This window comes from Helianthus annuus, chromosome 12 (genome assembly GCF_002127325.2).
Source record: "Helianthus annuus cultivar XRQ/B chromosome 12, HanXRQr2.0-SUNRISE, whole genome shotgun sequence".
NCBI classification, from domain to species: domain Eukaryota; kingdom Viridiplantae; phylum Streptophyta; class Magnoliopsida; order Asterales; family Asteraceae; genus Helianthus; species Helianthus annuus.
The window spans coordinates 44379565-44396524 of record NC_035444.2 but is presented as its reverse complement, the minus strand read 5'-3'; the positions used below and the strand labels follow the sequence as shown (position 1 = coordinate 44396524).

Sequence of the window (16960 nt, the reverse complement as noted above, 5' to 3'; positions counted from 1 at the left end):
TCTTCAGAATGGAAAATTTGGGTTTCAAGTGATTGTTGACGAGATTTTCACAAGGCTCTCTGCAGAAGATATTGGCCGTTTCAAATGTCTTTCCAAGAATTTTTATAGCGAATTGTCAAGTCATGCATTTCAGATGATGCATGCTCTCCGAAGTGGAGTTTCAGTACAAAAGAAACTACTATCCTTTAAAGACACGTCAATTGTCATTGATGACGTAGTTGCTGGTACTTTGGATGTTGTTAGAAGCAAAACCTTAAGTTTTCCTAACAATGTCCACCCTAGCAACTTACGTATTCTATCGGCATTTAATGGTTTGTTGTTAGTTTGCAATGAAGGGATTTGCTATCAGTTGATTCTTTGGAATCCAACTACCAGGCACTATAAGGTTTTGTGTGATGACTACTTCAATTACAATCATCATCGAAACTCTGATACTGGTGGAATTTATTTTGATCAGTTCAATGATCTAAAAGTGCTGAACATCAGATGTTACCGTAATGTAACTGCTGCTCGTGTTTACTCACGACGTCATGAGTCATGGAGAACAATAAATTTCGGTAGCATAAACAATTATGGTTCAAGTGGTTATTCATGGTCTACAGGAGTTTATGCTGATAAAACGATATATTTTATGGTTTCAAATTATTGGTATCCACTAGGTGAGAGGAACATCGTTGCTTTTGATGTTCTGAGTGAGACTTTCAGAATGCTTCATTCTCCTAAGAGTATTGTAGTCAATCCTTGCCAAGGGCATTTTTTGACCATCGCAAAGAGGCTGCATTTGATTGTTATTGGAAAGTCTGCTGAGCTAACTGCTGATTTGCTCAGATATGAAGAAGAAGGCTGGATGAAGGTGTTTGTTTATAATAATCCTCGTGTAGTTGATTATGTAGATAGGCGCCGAAGGACTAATATAATTGAAGACAACAAGCGGCTGATAACAAGCATCTGGGGGGATATGATTGAAGTTGATCTAAGCAACGAACTTCTGAAATACCTCCAACATGTTGACAACTACAATGGTCCGAAAGGAGCTTTACTTATCGAGACTACTGTTTCACCAATTGATTAGGAATTAGGATCCTGTATTTGCTATTTGCTGTTTTGACAATTGTATTTTATATATAATTAGTTGTCTTAAAATTATTAATCAAAGCTCTGTTATTTGCTGTGTTAAAATTTTATTGAATGAATATTGATGTTTGAGAGTGTAAAAGCTTGTAATATTGGCAAAGGTCTGTTTAAATGATCAAAGTTCTGTTATTGCGAACAGATGTTTCAAAATAAAACAGTGGTTGATACATCTGTTGACTTGGGTCAACAGATGGATGAACTTTGTATGCTGTTTGACACTTGTAGTTTTTATATAATTAGTTCTGTTAAAATTATTAACGATGTTTGTTATTTAAATTAAGTAAATAAATATTTAGATTTGAGAGTGTAAAAGCTTGTAATATTGGCAAAGGTATGTTTAAATGATTAAAGCTCTGTTATTGGGAACAAATGTTTGAAAATAAAACAGTGGTTGATACATCTGTTGACTTTGGTCAACAGATGTTTGTTACTACTGTTGAGAAAACTGTGGTTGAAACCGCTGTTTGGTTAAAATGGTGGTTTAAAACCACTGTTGTGTTAAAATAGTGTTTTGTGGAGGTTGAAGGGGATTGAAATGACTGATGGGTTAAAATATTGTTTTTTGTTGGAGAAGGAAGATTCTTGAATTACTGTTTATATAATGACTGCTGTTAAAGCTCAATGTTTTAATCCAATGATAGGCTATCCACTGATAGTTATAGTCAGCTACTGTTTTCATTTTCAGCACTGTAATACTGGCAAAGGTATGTTTAAATGATCAAATCTCTGTTATTGGGAACAGATGTTTGAAAATAAAACAGTGGTTGGTACATCTGTTGACTTTGTTCAACAGATGGATGAAAATAGATGTTTGGAACTATTGTTGAGAAAACTGTGGTTGAAACCACTGTTTGGTTAAAATGGTGGTTTAAAACCAGTGTTGGGTTAAATTAGTGTTTTGTGGAGGTTGAAGGGGATTGAAACGACTGATGGGTTAAAATATTGTTTTTTGGAGAAGGAACATGCTTGAACCACTGTTTATATAATGACTGTTGTTAAAGGTCAGTGTTTTAATTCACTGATAGTCTATCCACTGATAGTTATAGTCAATTACTGTTTTCATTTTCAGCACTGTAAACTACTGATATTGATTCATCAGTGGTTTCCTAATAACTGTCATCCATTATTCATCAGAAGTTCTCACGTGTACAGTACTTAGCCGTCAGATCTTTTGTAACCGCTGCCACATCAGCATTCACTTTTTCCACCTATAAAACCCTGATCAAAACCCTAAACAGGGTTTTGACTGTCGAGTCGAATTCAAAATTCCTTTCAAAAGCAGTTTTCATCAAATTCTCTCAAATCACTCATCTTCTTCCTTCGTTCTTAACTACCTTTGATTTATCATGGATCTGCCATTCAAAATCCGTCATAACTACGTGTGTACATTTGCAAAAACAAGTAAAAACACAGGTTTTCATTCCGTGATTGATGCACTTTCATCTTCAAAGTACAAAACTTTGTTGACCTGCAATGAAACCATCTACGTGGATACCCAACGAGAGTTCTGAAAAAATGCAAAGCTTGAAACTAAGGATAAAAAGACCTTAGCTATTACTTCATCAATAAGGGGAATTCCAGTGGCCATCACACCTCAAACCATTTTAGAGGTTTTTGAAATCAATGATCTTACAGGTAAAAGATCTTTCCCAAAAAACAGAGTACCAAACTGATTTCACTGAGAGAAGGTATGAAGAAGAAATGAAAAAGGATACTTTAGAAAAGGGTAGTTTTCCTCCTGCTCCGAGGTTTTTATTCCATACCCTCCTGATGTGTGTGTCAAATAAAACAACAGCTTTTAATGAAATACCATTGAAAATTCAATACCTGGGCTATGCTATCATAGCTGAACAAAATTTTAACTACTCTCAGGAAATTTTCAATGATATGGTTAAGAATGTTAATAAAAAACCATTTTTATTGTTTCCAAGTTTTTTAAGTTTTCATCTTCAAAAGAAATTTTCAAAGGATAATGCACATGTGCTTATCCAAGGAAATCCTATTCAAATAAACAGTCTAACTTCTGAAACATTCACAAGGCTGTCAAAACCTTTAAAAACCCAAATAGAGGTACTTGAGCAGAATTTAGCAGCAACAACTGCTCCTCAGGCCCCTGTTGTTGAGCCCATTGCTCCTGGTGATCATAGAAGCACAACCCCATCTGTGAAACCCACACCAAAAATCACCAAAAAGACCAAAAAGAAAACTATCCAAAAGCCCTCCAAACCCACCAAAAAGGTGACTCTGGAAGACGAGATCCCAGAGGTAACACCTGTGACAATACAAAAGTCACCTGAAACCACTGCTGCTACTTCCTCACAGCAGATGGAAGAAAGATCTCAACCTGAGCCTAAAACTCCTCCTGCATCCTCTCAAAAGGATCATGTTGTATCAACAGGGACACCACAATCAATGATACCTCTGTTGGATGCACTTGATATAGCTCAGATAAAAATCGGTTCTTCTCAATCACCTGTCAATGAGAATATACCACAACAAGTGACTGAGTATGGTGTCTCTATCTCTGTTAACCCACCAACAGTTGAGGAAGCTACACTGCAGGAATTACAAGTAATTCATATCAGTAGTTCAAGTGGAGCAACTACTACTGGTGTTGAACCCACTGGTTTACACCTGGACAGTAGTTTCATTAGTGAGACTCCCTTAAAGGCAATTTCTTCTTTGGGAACCATAGTGTCCACTAGTGTGTTTCCATTATACGCTGGTTACCTTAAAATGGTAAGTTCTGCTGAAGAAAGAAGTCCCCAATACCGAGAACAAGGGGCATTAGTGGATGATTTTTGGGAAACTTTTCCTAATTCAACCACTGATACAACCACCACTGGTGGGAAATTAGATGATCCCATTAACTTGGGTGATGGTTTAAAGTACAAAGAATTAACGGAGAGGGTTGATAAACTTGACACATCTATTGTAGAAATCAAAACTATACTGCAACAGCTGTTACAAGCTCAAAAGGCTACACCCACTGCTGCACCATCCGCAACATCTGATCCATCCGCTGCTGAGCTATGGCTTCTATTTCAACCACTGTTTCACAAACGAAGACAATATGCAGATCAACATGAAGTTCAACTTCAAATGGTCAGAAATGTCATGGAAGCTAGGTACAAAGATACTCAAGCAAATATCAAAGCCATTAAAGCTCATCTGCTTCAAACTACTGGCACTGCTCCTCCTTCAATCATCTATGTTGAAAATCCTGATGATGTCAAAAAAGTGGGAGAAAACTAAAGGGAAGAAGGAAAAGAAGATGGTTTATACATGTCACCAGATCGAATGTCCAAACTTGTGGTAGAAATCCCAAGGCCAGATGGTTCCAAAAAGGTTGATGAGACTCAAAATGCATTTACTGCATTAAAGGCAAACATGAAAGGATCTAAAAGGTTTGAGGAGGAGAAGAAAGTTTTGATGGAAAAAGAAGAGCAGGGTACTTCTAAACCTAATAGAAGACAGCCTACCAGAAAAGTAAGTCAACGAAAAACCACACCTACCAAAACCACCAAACAAACTCCTCAAATTCCCAAAAGTTCCTCTCATTAAACCTCCAAACCAACAGATGTTAAAACTCATGTTGTATGTGACATCTGTGCTTGTGATATCATTCTACAGACTTTGAACAATACAATATTAATAAAACAGTGTGTTTTGATCCCAATGTTTTCCATTTGTGTTTGATTTTATGCACGTGTTGATTTTTGATCGATTTTGAACTCTATATCGCTTTCTAGAAAGTTATACGCAAACTGATGCGTAAACGTGGTCAGTTTAACGCGACAAACACTCCGGAACAGCAACATAAACTTAACATACCTTAAATAACCTTTACACAACTTAGAATTAAGTTTTAAAGGCATTGGCATGGCAAAAACAAGTTTATTCGCTCACAGGGACTATTTGCGTCAACTTGCAAAAGTCTGCCGTTTTGTAAGGCAACGTACAGTCCGGAACTTGATCATAAGTTAAACATACCATATATAACCTAAACATGGCTTAGAAATAAGCTTTGATAGGTTCAGTGTGCGAAAACATGCTTATATGATCTTACAGGGACTAAAAGGGTCAAAAACGGCGTAAGTTTGCATTTTCGCGCATATCTGACGTTCTGCCACATCTGGACATCCAAAATTTTTGTACACACTAAAATATATTTATTTTAGTGATCGGCATGCAAAAATTCCTTTCATCGCTTAATTTGGTTGGTTTTCGCGTTCGTTTGAGTTTCGTCGTAATTTAACGAACAATGCAACCATACGACCACAAGAGCCGACATCCGAGACTTCTCTGAGCATACTTTGAGTCCTCTAAACTTTATTGACCTTGTAGAGCCTTGAAAATGGCTTAACGGGGTGACTCGAATGCATGTAGGGACTAAAGCTGCCAAATTTGAAAGTTTGCTGATCTGGGAGCTCAGGCGGGGCGCGTAAGCCCACCCCCATCTCTTACGCGGGGCGCCTGAGCAGCCCAGCGACCAGAAGTTGTAATTTAGCATTCTGTTTGAATTTCAGGGGCTGTTATTGTAAATTTTTGGTGTGTTAAGCAAGTTTAAGTGATCACCAAGGCTTTGTACCTGCTTGTGACAATTGGAGGGTCAAGATTTATTGCTTGATGGCCACACAAAACTTGGCATGATCCTATTAACTCACCACAACTATAAATAGCATACTCCTTTCATTGTTTTATTGCTCATTCCTCTCTTCTCTTCTTTACACCTGCTTTGGAGCTCTCCTAAACTGATTGGGACTTTGTCTTCTTTGTAGAAAAGATAGCAATGACCCTTAGTAAGCATTCTTTCATTCCTTTTATTGCTTTTTCTTTATGATAATGCAGAAAGTCAAACAGTTTGGCCAACAGTTTGACTTTCGGTTTTGACCATCAATTGGTCAAGTCAAAGTTCAATTGAACTTTGAAACGTGATTGTAATCATGATAGTTATAATCCTTCGTGATTATAGCCGCTGATTACCACGTTAACTAGGTGTAGTGTCGAGTCAAAGTTATAATCCTTCGTGATTATAGCCGCCGATTATCCCGACACTCTATGACAAACCCAAAACCTTCTCTTCTACCCATTACATGTGGGAGTGTAAGCCATATTAAAGAGTTTTGCTTGAGGACAAGCAAAAATTCAAGTGTGGGGGTATTTGATGTGTGCAAAATGCAACATATAAATTACATCAAATGAGGCATAAAACTAACCCTTTTTAAGTACTAATGTTGGAAAAAGTGTGTTTTTGTCTTCCTTTTGTATTTTTAGGATTAAATGAGCTCAAATTAACAAAAGAAGCAAAAAGGCAGCTAAATCTAACATAAATACAAGAAAAGGAACAAAAGTGGATTGCCCGACCCCTCGACAGCATCCTCCTAAGCAAAACAGAGAAGACAGAAGACTGAACACGCCCCGTGCTCAGCGAGCACGGGGCCGTGCCCAAGAAGCAGCAGAAAAGACAAACCTATAGAAGCTTCTATTGCTCACCACGGGGGCGTGCCCAAAGTACTGCAGGCACATTAATTGTAATTGCGAATTACAATTAATGAGGAGAGATAGTGTCAGAAAGGCACGGGGCCGTGCCCAGCCTTCTGTTCAACCTATAAATAGGAGTGCTTTGGCTCATTGCAACTCATCCCTTGGCACACCACCTCTCTCACACTTCATCCACCACCCACCACCATCACAACACCATCATCCACCACCATCATCCATTGTCCATCACAGAGTGTGTGAGTCGTCTCGGGATCCAAGATCGATCGTAAGAGTTCTTGACAATCAAGGCTATGTTTGCCTAAGTCTCTTACATCACTTGGTGAAGACAAGTGTTTAGTATAATACTTTTTATTTTTAATCTTTTGCACTTTTTATTTGGTTTTGTATTAATGACTTTAATAACTAGTTGCTTATGTTGAAGGTGACTGTTCCTTATCGTTTGTCCGTGGTGTCTTGGCATTATTTTACTGTCTATATAAAATAAAAGATTTTCACCATTCATATCTCCACGGTCTATATGGAGGTATGTTGGCTACCTGGTCGGGGGTTAAGGGAACGGTTTGGTAAAGGTCTTGCCCTTGTTTAGCGTTTAGAGGTCCTGCAAGGGACCTGGGTCAAATTTCGTAGGACCTCCTTCAATACCCAAAGGTATTGGATGGCGGGGGGGTCCAAACTCTTTGATCCCCTCATAAGTTAACTACTATTAATACTATAACCCGGCTATTTAGGACTGTATCCCTGCTGACTCAGACTACTTAGTCGAGGGTAACGTCACCTCCAAAAGAGGGGCCTACCATAATTTGCATTAATAACTTAATTCATTATCTTTCAATAATCCGACCCTTTAGGATTGTATCCTTGCTGACTCAAACTACTGGGTTGAGGGTAACGTCGCCTTCAAAAGAGGGGCCTACTACAATAACTAAGATAATCTCTTAAACAAGTGTAAAAGTGCGAAAATAATCAAAGGTTATACTGATACACGAGTCGGATCCAAGTGATTCATCTTGTCTATCTGTTTTTATTTTTATTTTATTTTTCAGCATTTAGTTAGTTTTATTTTCTTAGTTTAAAAATCTTTTCTAACATTTTGATTTGATTAGACGTTGAGGATAAACCGGTACTAAAAGCTCTGGTGTCCTTGGACGACCTCGGTATCTTACCAACACTATACTACGTCCACGATGGGTGCACTTGCCCATATGTGTGTTTAGTGTTAGTAAATATCGTGTTTTATAAATTTAAAACTTGGCTAAAAAGTGTAAAAAGGGCTTAAAATATATACCAAAAATATATTACACTACACGCACATCAGCAACTCACCTCCCCGGCGTTTCCGCCGCGGTTTCGTTGTTTTGACGCGGCCGGGGTGTGACATTGTATCAACAGTTGTTGGTACTTCAGTTGTTTCAACAGATGTTATCTCAACAACTGCCATCACTACTACATCAACCCACACTCAATCCACTGTCATACCAAAAACAATATCACCACCACAAAAACCAGCTGCCCAAAAGCAGAAAACAACAGTTGACACATCAAATGTTGTAGTGACCATAGTGGTTGGAAAACCAGTTGTTTCAACAGCTGTTAATCAGATACCAACTACTTCAATCTCTGCCACTGAACCCATAAATACATCACCAACTTCTCCAAAGCACAAAAGGAGAAAGATAACAAACATTGTACTGGAAGATGACACTTCCCCAACTCTAACATCTACACAACCACTGTCCCTTGTCACCATTCCAAACTATGTTCCATTATCTTCAGTTCAACTCTTCAATCAAAACACTGCCATTGACCCTGCAGGAGTACAATATCCTCTAGATCTTCCAGTAGTCAGGGAGGAAATCAAATCCTTCTACTCTGAAGATGATCCTGAAAAGAGGAAACTCCCATCTGTTCAAGGTTATCATTTGCCAACAAATATAGAAGAATATCTCAAAATAAAGGCCCAACAGGCAAAGGATATATCTAAAAGAGATACAGAGGGAAAGTCTAACAAAGAGATTCAAAGAAATTATCAATACCTGCTCAGTAAAGTTAGAACGTTAGAGCAGTTCTCAAAAGTCTTTTTTCAGAAATTATCAGAAAAAGATGATGAAAGCATGAGAAATTACTATCTTGAATACATAATAGCATACAAGAAGTACATGGCAGAAAAGTATCAATACAAAGAATGGACCATCAGTGAACTGCAAGAGGAGACAACCAGAATTCAAAAGATGATTCAAGACAAGGTAAAGCAAACTCCTCCGGTTTGGGCCAATTACAAGAAAAATGTACCAGAAAGGACCTTGAAACTGAAAAGAATGAAAGAAGAGCTGATAACTGTTGATTATAGGTCAAGGAACCAGGTTACAAGGTGGAGAAAAGAAAAGGTGTTTGTTACCTACAAAAAGTTGGAAGAGTTAAGGAAGAGATATCCCACTGCTCCTAAAAAGCCTGATTATCCGGAAGCAGTGGTTCCAGTCAAACAACAAAAATTGCCAATCAGGAGACTTGCTGCTCCACATGCTAGCATCCTTTATCAAAGAAGGAAAGAAAAGCAGATGGATGAATTAACAAAAGAAGACAAGGCTCAAGAAGATTACATCATCAAAATGGTTTTTCACACATTTACGGAAGAAAAACAAGACTCAGCAGAATCTAAACTTTAAGTTTTCATACTCTAAACTTTAAGTATTTACTGACTGGCTTATTTATTTATTTTATTTATAATTCTATATAAATATAACTATAATCATTGTTTATATTTGTTATGCATGGTTTTCTAAGAAACCACCCGTGTTTGCACAATCTAAACTTTAAGTTTGTTAGACATCTTTTAGATATCTTTTATTAACTTTGTTAAATATCTTTTATATTTACTTATAGTTGTCTTTTAGCTATAATAAATAACATGTTTTGGTAAAATATCTATACACATATCTATATGTTCTGTCAATATGTGTTATGCATGGTTTTTTCTAAGAAACGACCCTTGTTTGCACACGGGTCTTACCGCTAGTACTATATAATAAAAGAAACCACTTTAGGGACACTTGTCATCATATTAGGCCACCTCTTATAGATAATTATTATTTTAATTTAATTTCTTCTAATTAATTATAGATAACTCTCCTACTAAATATTTTTTAATTTCATAATGTATATTATAGATAATCCTCCTACTAAATATTATTAGTTTAATATCTTATGGATAATTATTATTTAGTTTAAATAAAGGGTTAACTTTATTGAGACTTCGTTAACAAATTTTGAAATAACAGAATAATCTATTTTTATCACGAAAACCAAACTTTGTATTAATATATTAGATATTTTTATTTTCACTATACAAAATTACATTTACTCGACCCATGTAACACATGAGGTTTTTTAAGATATAGCTTTTTATTATTTGATATATAAAATTAGATTTATTCAATTCATAAAATACACGGGGTTTTTTTAAGGATATATATTTTTAATTATTTAATACAGAAAATTACATTTATTCAAACCGTGTAATGCGCATATTTTTAAGATGTAATTTTTTGTTGTTTGGTATATAAAATTACATTTATTCAACTCGTGTAATAAATGAGGTTTTTAAAAGATGTATTATTTTATTATTTGGTAAACAATATTACATTTATTCAACCCGTGTAATACACGTGGTTTTAAAAATATAACTTTTTTATTTGGTATATAAAATTACATTTATTCAACACGTACAATATGATTCTTATAGATATAACTTTTTATTATTTAGTATATAAAATTATATTTATTCAACCCGTACAATAAATGAGGTTTTAAAGATATATTGTTTTATTATTTCGTATATAAAATTTATTTATTCAACCCCGTGTAATGCACGGGTTATAACCTAGTACAATAAATATATAAGAATGCAAAAAAAAAAGAAATTTTTAACTCCGACAACAATAAATCTTATAGTTTATTTTGCCGGTCCCAAACCCGGGTAAAGGAGGAGGGTTTTTCTCAAATTGTTTTTTTTTTGGGAGGGGGGGGGGGGAGGCCACAAACTTTTACTTCGCCTTAGGCCACCAAAATGGTTGAGCCGGCCCTGATCATGGTACACTTGCAGAAAGAACTATATGTGTTTAGAGCACCATGACCAAAAGTAATGAATCTTCTAGGCGTGTCTGTTATTAGGTTTATTATAAAAAATGGTTCCTATTTGTCCGGTTTGTATATGAAGTGCATATGAACGGACCAAATTCAAGTATTCTGATTTGTTAAAACCGCGTGTACACGCGGGCTCTAACCTAGTCTACCTATTATACTAAAAAAATACACTTAATGCCACATGTCCTTTTCTTAGGCAATCATTTATTGATGTGCCATGTCTCTTTGAGCAGAGAATTGGTACATGGGCGGCAATTTTTTCCTCTTATTTTCTTTCATCAGGCGGCTTCTCAAACACGCTCTCTCCTTTCTCTTCAATCAATCCTTAAAACCCTAATATCAATTTCATACACGCACCGCCACGTTCTAATACTATTTTCCTTACTTCATTCACCATTTTGATTCATCTTTTTCCTATCAAGAACCCAAAATTTATGCTTTTCCTATGTCTAATCGTTTTCTTTATATTTGATTCTGTAAAAGAAAAACAAGAAAGAGAGAGAGAGAGAGAGAGAGAGAGAGGGAGCAGATAAAAGATGCAGAAGGGAGATGAGGTCATCTTCTCCGATGACTGGTGTCGGCGATAAGGTTTTCTTAGTAATCTGCGGCGACAGTGATTCCAAGGTTGTTGTCATCGGTGGTTATCAAAGAGTAAGATCCGTCTTCCGGCGATTATTAAACTTTTGCCTTTCATTCTTTTGTTTCATCTTCCTCTTTTCAACTTACAGCAGGTTCGTTTCACATCCAATTTTCCAAAGGTTCGTTTCGATTTAGGGTTGGCCGATTGTCACTGGTAAGGTTGATTTATCATTGTCATCGTTTAAACATAGATATGTGAATAATATCCGATTCTGTGTATGTTTTGGGATTATATGCCTATAGTTGCCTAGATTTTGTGTCTTAAAGGTGTTTGATGAAAGTCCTAAGAGAATGCAAATTGACCAAGAAAGAGGATTCACTTTAATCTCATCCACTGCAGATTAAGGAATTCTGATGATGCCTTAATTTTATGTTCTTTATTGCGTAATATGTCATTGTTCGTTGTTATTTTGTTAATTTACCCTTTTTATGGCATGTTTAGTTGATTAATTGTTAATTTCTCAGTTATTAGTTGCTGCTTCTATCATTTAAATCACTTCTTGATGTTTATTTAATAGAAAATTGTTTCACTTATTTAAATTTTGCTTTTATTAATCCATATTTACTGTTTGATTTTATTTGAGTTATGCATGTTTCACAAACAACAGTTTAGTTGTGTTATTTCGTGGTGGTAAATTTCAAGAACATCATACTCACTGGATTATATGTTTATTTATAAGCCTTTTGCAGTTATGTTTTGATTTCGTATGGATTTCTTTCACTTTTTATTATCATCATACGTGACACCTGTTTGCTATTTAATTTAGGTTTTCTAATTGCAATAAGAGAACAAAAACTGAAATTGGAAGGGTAGTGGTGGCCGACAAGATTTTGGCTGCATCGCATAAGGTGGAAAGAGGCAAACTGATTGAAAAGGTTTTCCGGTGAAGCAACTGGCGCCCTCAGCAGGTACGACCACTGATTTGCTGAAATTGTCTGCATCTATGCTTTTTCATGTAAATCGATTGTTATAAGTCGATTCCGTTGCCTTTCTCTCTTCTGGTCCTTATTAGCATCACAATCTAGCATATATGGGATCTTCAATGCTGACCATGTTGTCATATACAACTTTGGTTGTTTGTATCATTCATAACTATGATCTTCAAAGTTTAAAAATTGTTGCTCCTTTAAGATCTTATTCATCTGAAGACAATAATCTTTAACTAGTTGTTAGAATCTTTTTTCCTCTAAATCAACTAATCTATCTATAATCTTAAAACATGATTAAAATGACATTTTTAACACAAATATAAGTAATGAGTATATTACTTAATCTAAATCAGTCTATGGATGTACTTTAATGGATAGTGTAAATAGTTAAATAATATGTGGAACAATGCGAATGAGTATGTTAAATTTATTGAATGCTTCTTGGATTGATATCATTTGTTTCTTAGAGAGTATTGTTCAATTCACTACATATGCTCATCATACAAGTTTTTCATTTGTTTGGAAATGGCTTCATCCTTTTTTTTAAGTGTTGTGTTACCCTTCTCCATTTCATTTGGTAATCACTGTCTTCAAACATTTTTGAATTCCTTATTGGAGCTCACGTTTTGTTTTAAGAAAAGAGAAAAAAACATTTTCAAAAAGCAGGTCTTACCGTAGCTTATACCGGTCTATATTTATGCTTACATTAGTTTGACTCGGTTCTTTCAATATTTCAGAATGATATGATAGGGTTAGCGCCTAAAAGAATTCGTTATGACCACCGAGCTTCACTCTTGATTCCACAGATGAATTGAGCATCTCGGGTGGACAAATAGTGCATGTGGTTTCTTGGCCATTGCTCACTATAGCACTTTCTGGAATAATGGGAGTAGTTCCACTAAAGGTACACGATTCATTGATTATACATCATGTCATCATATTATTTAATGATACCTTCTTTAGCTTTTCCTATTTCTTCCTCAACTTGCAGATTCTGCTCGCTTAACAAATGGGTACTTGGATACAAATCTACAATCATAGATTATTTAGTTGATGCTATTCAATTATGGCATGGATAATAATAGAGGTTCTTAATGCTACTTATAGTTTCTATGCAAAGCTAAGGTCAGTTATCGTTGATGCTAAGAGGACAAAACTAAAGAAAAAATAGTCGCTTTTAAGAAAAAAAATAGCCACTTTTATGTACTAAAAATACACTTCATGGATATTCGACCCTTTTTCTTTTTAACTGTTTATTTCTTTTCAACAGTTTATTTTTTTGTTTTGATCGTTTGATGTGCAAGTCAAGATTGTTTAGCTGGGTTGATCCAAAGTTCTTTTGTCCAAAACTGCTGGTGCCGAGTTAGGTCTGGTTAGTTCAATTCATCCATCCGGTGTCTAAGTTAAAAATAAAACATAAAAAAGTTTATAGTTTTTTTTTTAATTTTCGACGGGTAGGTTTTGAGGGTGGTAGAACCCGATGGCAGAAGATGAATGTGAATGCTATAATGGTGTATTTCTTGAAAAAAAAGGAGAGGGGGTGGGGGGTGTTTAGGGTAGTGGTGTCACCAAATTGGGTAGTTTAGGGAAGTGGATGGAGCGAGGGACATGACACTGTAGAATTTATGGAGGTTAGAGTAAGTTAGGCAAGTGACCCTTCCCCTTACACAGTGCTAAGGTCCTTCACTAATGTCAAACTGCGTAGAGTTTTATCAAAGGTCCCATCGACCATGTCCTGCTGATTTCCGCTTATTACCAGATAAATTTATTTTCTCTGATCATTTCAACATGTTTTTTACAGGCTTTTAATGTGAATTATGTTTAGAATAAGGCATTTAAATTTGCACTGTTTACGAGCATAAAGTTAGTTGTTATCGGCTCGGTGAGATTTTTTAACACTTTATTTTTTATTATATTACAATATATAAATTTGTTTTAAGAAGCGGGTTGAATAATGACTCAAAATGGGTTTGGATTAATATGGTCACTGTTGGTGCAGGGCAAAAATGAGTCGGGTTCACATGTAAACTTTTAACCCTTTTTTTATTTTTTTATAAATACTTAATAAAAATAAATTAAATTTTATGATTTTTTGTATTTGACCAGTTTGACCAATTTTCTTTTTTGTTTAGTTCTTTATTTTGACCCGTTGAGAATAAAATAACCAAAACACCAATTTTTAGGTAAATAAGTCCATGTAAAGGTCAGGCAAGTTACCATTTTACATTCTCTGACAGCTATTGTTCTCCTGTGTATTTTTAGAGAATCCGTTGTTCTCAAATTTAGTTCTTTTTAGATACTATCTTTCACTCAGTGACCAAAGAATCGTTGTCAAAAATTTCATTATTAGGCTTTGAGTTTGAGGTAAACAAAGTTGTATTACTAGCTTTAGTTCCTAAAATTCGAGATGTGAGGCGTTAAGCGAGAGCTTTATGTACACGAGGCGTTGTTTTTTGTACAACCAAATAAGTTTTTTGTACAATTAAAAGTCTTTTCATTAAGCAAACCATTCATGATCTCCTAATCCTTTTAATCACTCTTACATATTAGCTTTCTACAAGCCCAATTACTTTTACACAGTTTACATGAAGCGCCCGACCTTGAGGCATTTTTTAGACTTCCTTGAGTTCCTTATACCTCCTGATGCGCTTTACAAATTTTCTGATCAAATTTTAACAGGTTGGAAGAACGACTCTTGGTGGTTTGTTTGCTTTGGGATATAACAATGTTCTCTGTTATAAATGGGCATCTAAAGTCTAAACCACTTTTTTAGGTCTCAATAGTTGCCTCGGCCACATAATTTGATCAACAATTTGATCTAAATGCACTTTTGCTTTAGATCTTTGTTTTTTGTGTAGATTTAAAGCAGTCTCTATACAACCATACGATTTAGATTGCGATGATGTTTTTTTAAATCTTTTAATTCACTATTTTATAAAAGGTTTATGTTGGTCTCTTTTCATCAGGTTGTTTCAACTGCAGATTTTATCTCACTTCATATGTCGCTTATCTATGCTACTTCAAAGGTGTTTAATGATGTAACCTTTGCAAAGATGAAGAAAGGAGTCCAGATCATCAATGTGGCACGACGTGTAGTGATCGATGAAGATGCCTTAGTGAGGGACCATGATACTGGAATTATTGCACAAGGATCGTTAGATGTGTGCATGAGCTTTACAAGGTGAACTTTCTTCAAATTACGCTAACACGACTATGGTCAGTCCCCCTTTAGGTAACTTCTATCTGAGAAGTTGGGAATCTGTGTTATGGAGTGTGGTCATGTCGGGTTCTGGAGATACTTGGGAATGGGATTTTCAGGCTGTCGGCTCAACCTATTTTTGCTTTTGGAGTTACAGACCTTCTAAACCTTCATAACTTTCACGAGGTTCCTTTAAAAGGAAGAAGTCTATTCAGGCTATTTTGAATACAGTTTTCCGGTGGCATCTCAGGAATAGTGTTCTGTTTGATCAAGCTCAACTGTTGACTAGGCAAAGTGGTTGAAGAGACTAAAGTTATGGGATACTTATGGGTCAATAATAGATCGAAGGAGTAGGCGATTAATTGGCAGAATTGGTGATAGTTTGATGAATTTATGTAATTGTTTGTGTTCTGTTTGTTCGACGACGGGCAAACCTACAGATAGAACAACTAATATGGTTTATGACGAGATTTTCAACGAATTGTGATCGTTGCATATTCATGTATTTCAATTTGTTGTTGTACTCTAATATATTCCTTTGTGTTTTATTGTGTATAAAATCATACTATTTATATCAATGATGATAATGAAGATTTTTACCAACCCGCGAAGTTGGCGGGTTCTTAAACTAGTATATATATATAAAGTTAGATAACTATCCACTTTTAAATAAAACTAAAGAGTAAGGTTATTTTATACATGGGCCTTAACATAAAAACTGACTTAACGTGAAAAGTGAAGGAGAGAAGTTTTAAAAAACAAATTTCTCCATTTGATTAAGCACATATTTTAGTCTCAAAATCTAAAAAAATCGTGTAAAATCATGATTTTACATTTTGCAATTATAATTTTAATTACTGTAGAGTAACTCTACGAGTGTAAAATCATTAATTTTTTTTATATTTTGCAATTAAACGTTATACTTAAGTAGATGGAGAAAAAAAGTTTCCTTCACCTCTTATATTAAGGATATTTTGTATGTTAAGACCCATTTATATTTGATTTTTAAAAAAAAAAAAAAATGAAAAGGGTGTTAATAAATTATTTTGTTCAAATACTTATAATCCAATGGTTTTATATTAAAACTGAATCGTAAATAAAAATAAACATACAATGTAAGATTGTCTGATGCGTCACTCACGCTACCCCATGTGAGATATTGTTGGCAACATTTCAGATGTGTGATACACCATGCATCTCACAGGAAACCAAAACAAAAATAGTATCAATAATAATATCAAACCAAAACAAAAATAATCTCACTAGAAACCAAAACAAAAACTTTACAAAAATAATATCAAGAATTAATTTTCAGTGGGTGTGAAAGGCGAATACGGGTAGTGTCAGTTTGTCTTGGATGAGAGGCAAAGTTTTACCGATTATTTCACTATCGTGCCTTTGGACGGGTGGAGG

At 35.2% G+C, this 16960-nt stretch overlaps 1 long non-coding RNA gene across 4 annotated transcripts; it reads left to right on the top strand.

Moving 5' to 3' along the window:
* The first annotated feature begins 11006 nt into the window (after positions 1 to 11006).
* Positions 11007 to 15988, top strand: LOC118484892. Of its 4 annotated transcripts, none has more exons than XR_004874875.1 (6): positions 11007 to 11430; positions 11508 to 11572; positions 12186 to 12327; positions 13086 to 13252; positions 13340 to 13361; positions 15315 to 15982. It is a non-coding gene; the product is annotated as an uncharacterized LOC118484892 (long non-coding RNA). The 4 variants fall into 4 exon arrangements; XR_004874874.1 differs by having other exon boundaries at positions 15331 to 15981; XR_004874876.1 differs by having other exon boundaries at positions 13155 to 13252; positions 13340 to 15988.
* Positions 15989 to 16960: the final 972 nt, after the last annotated feature.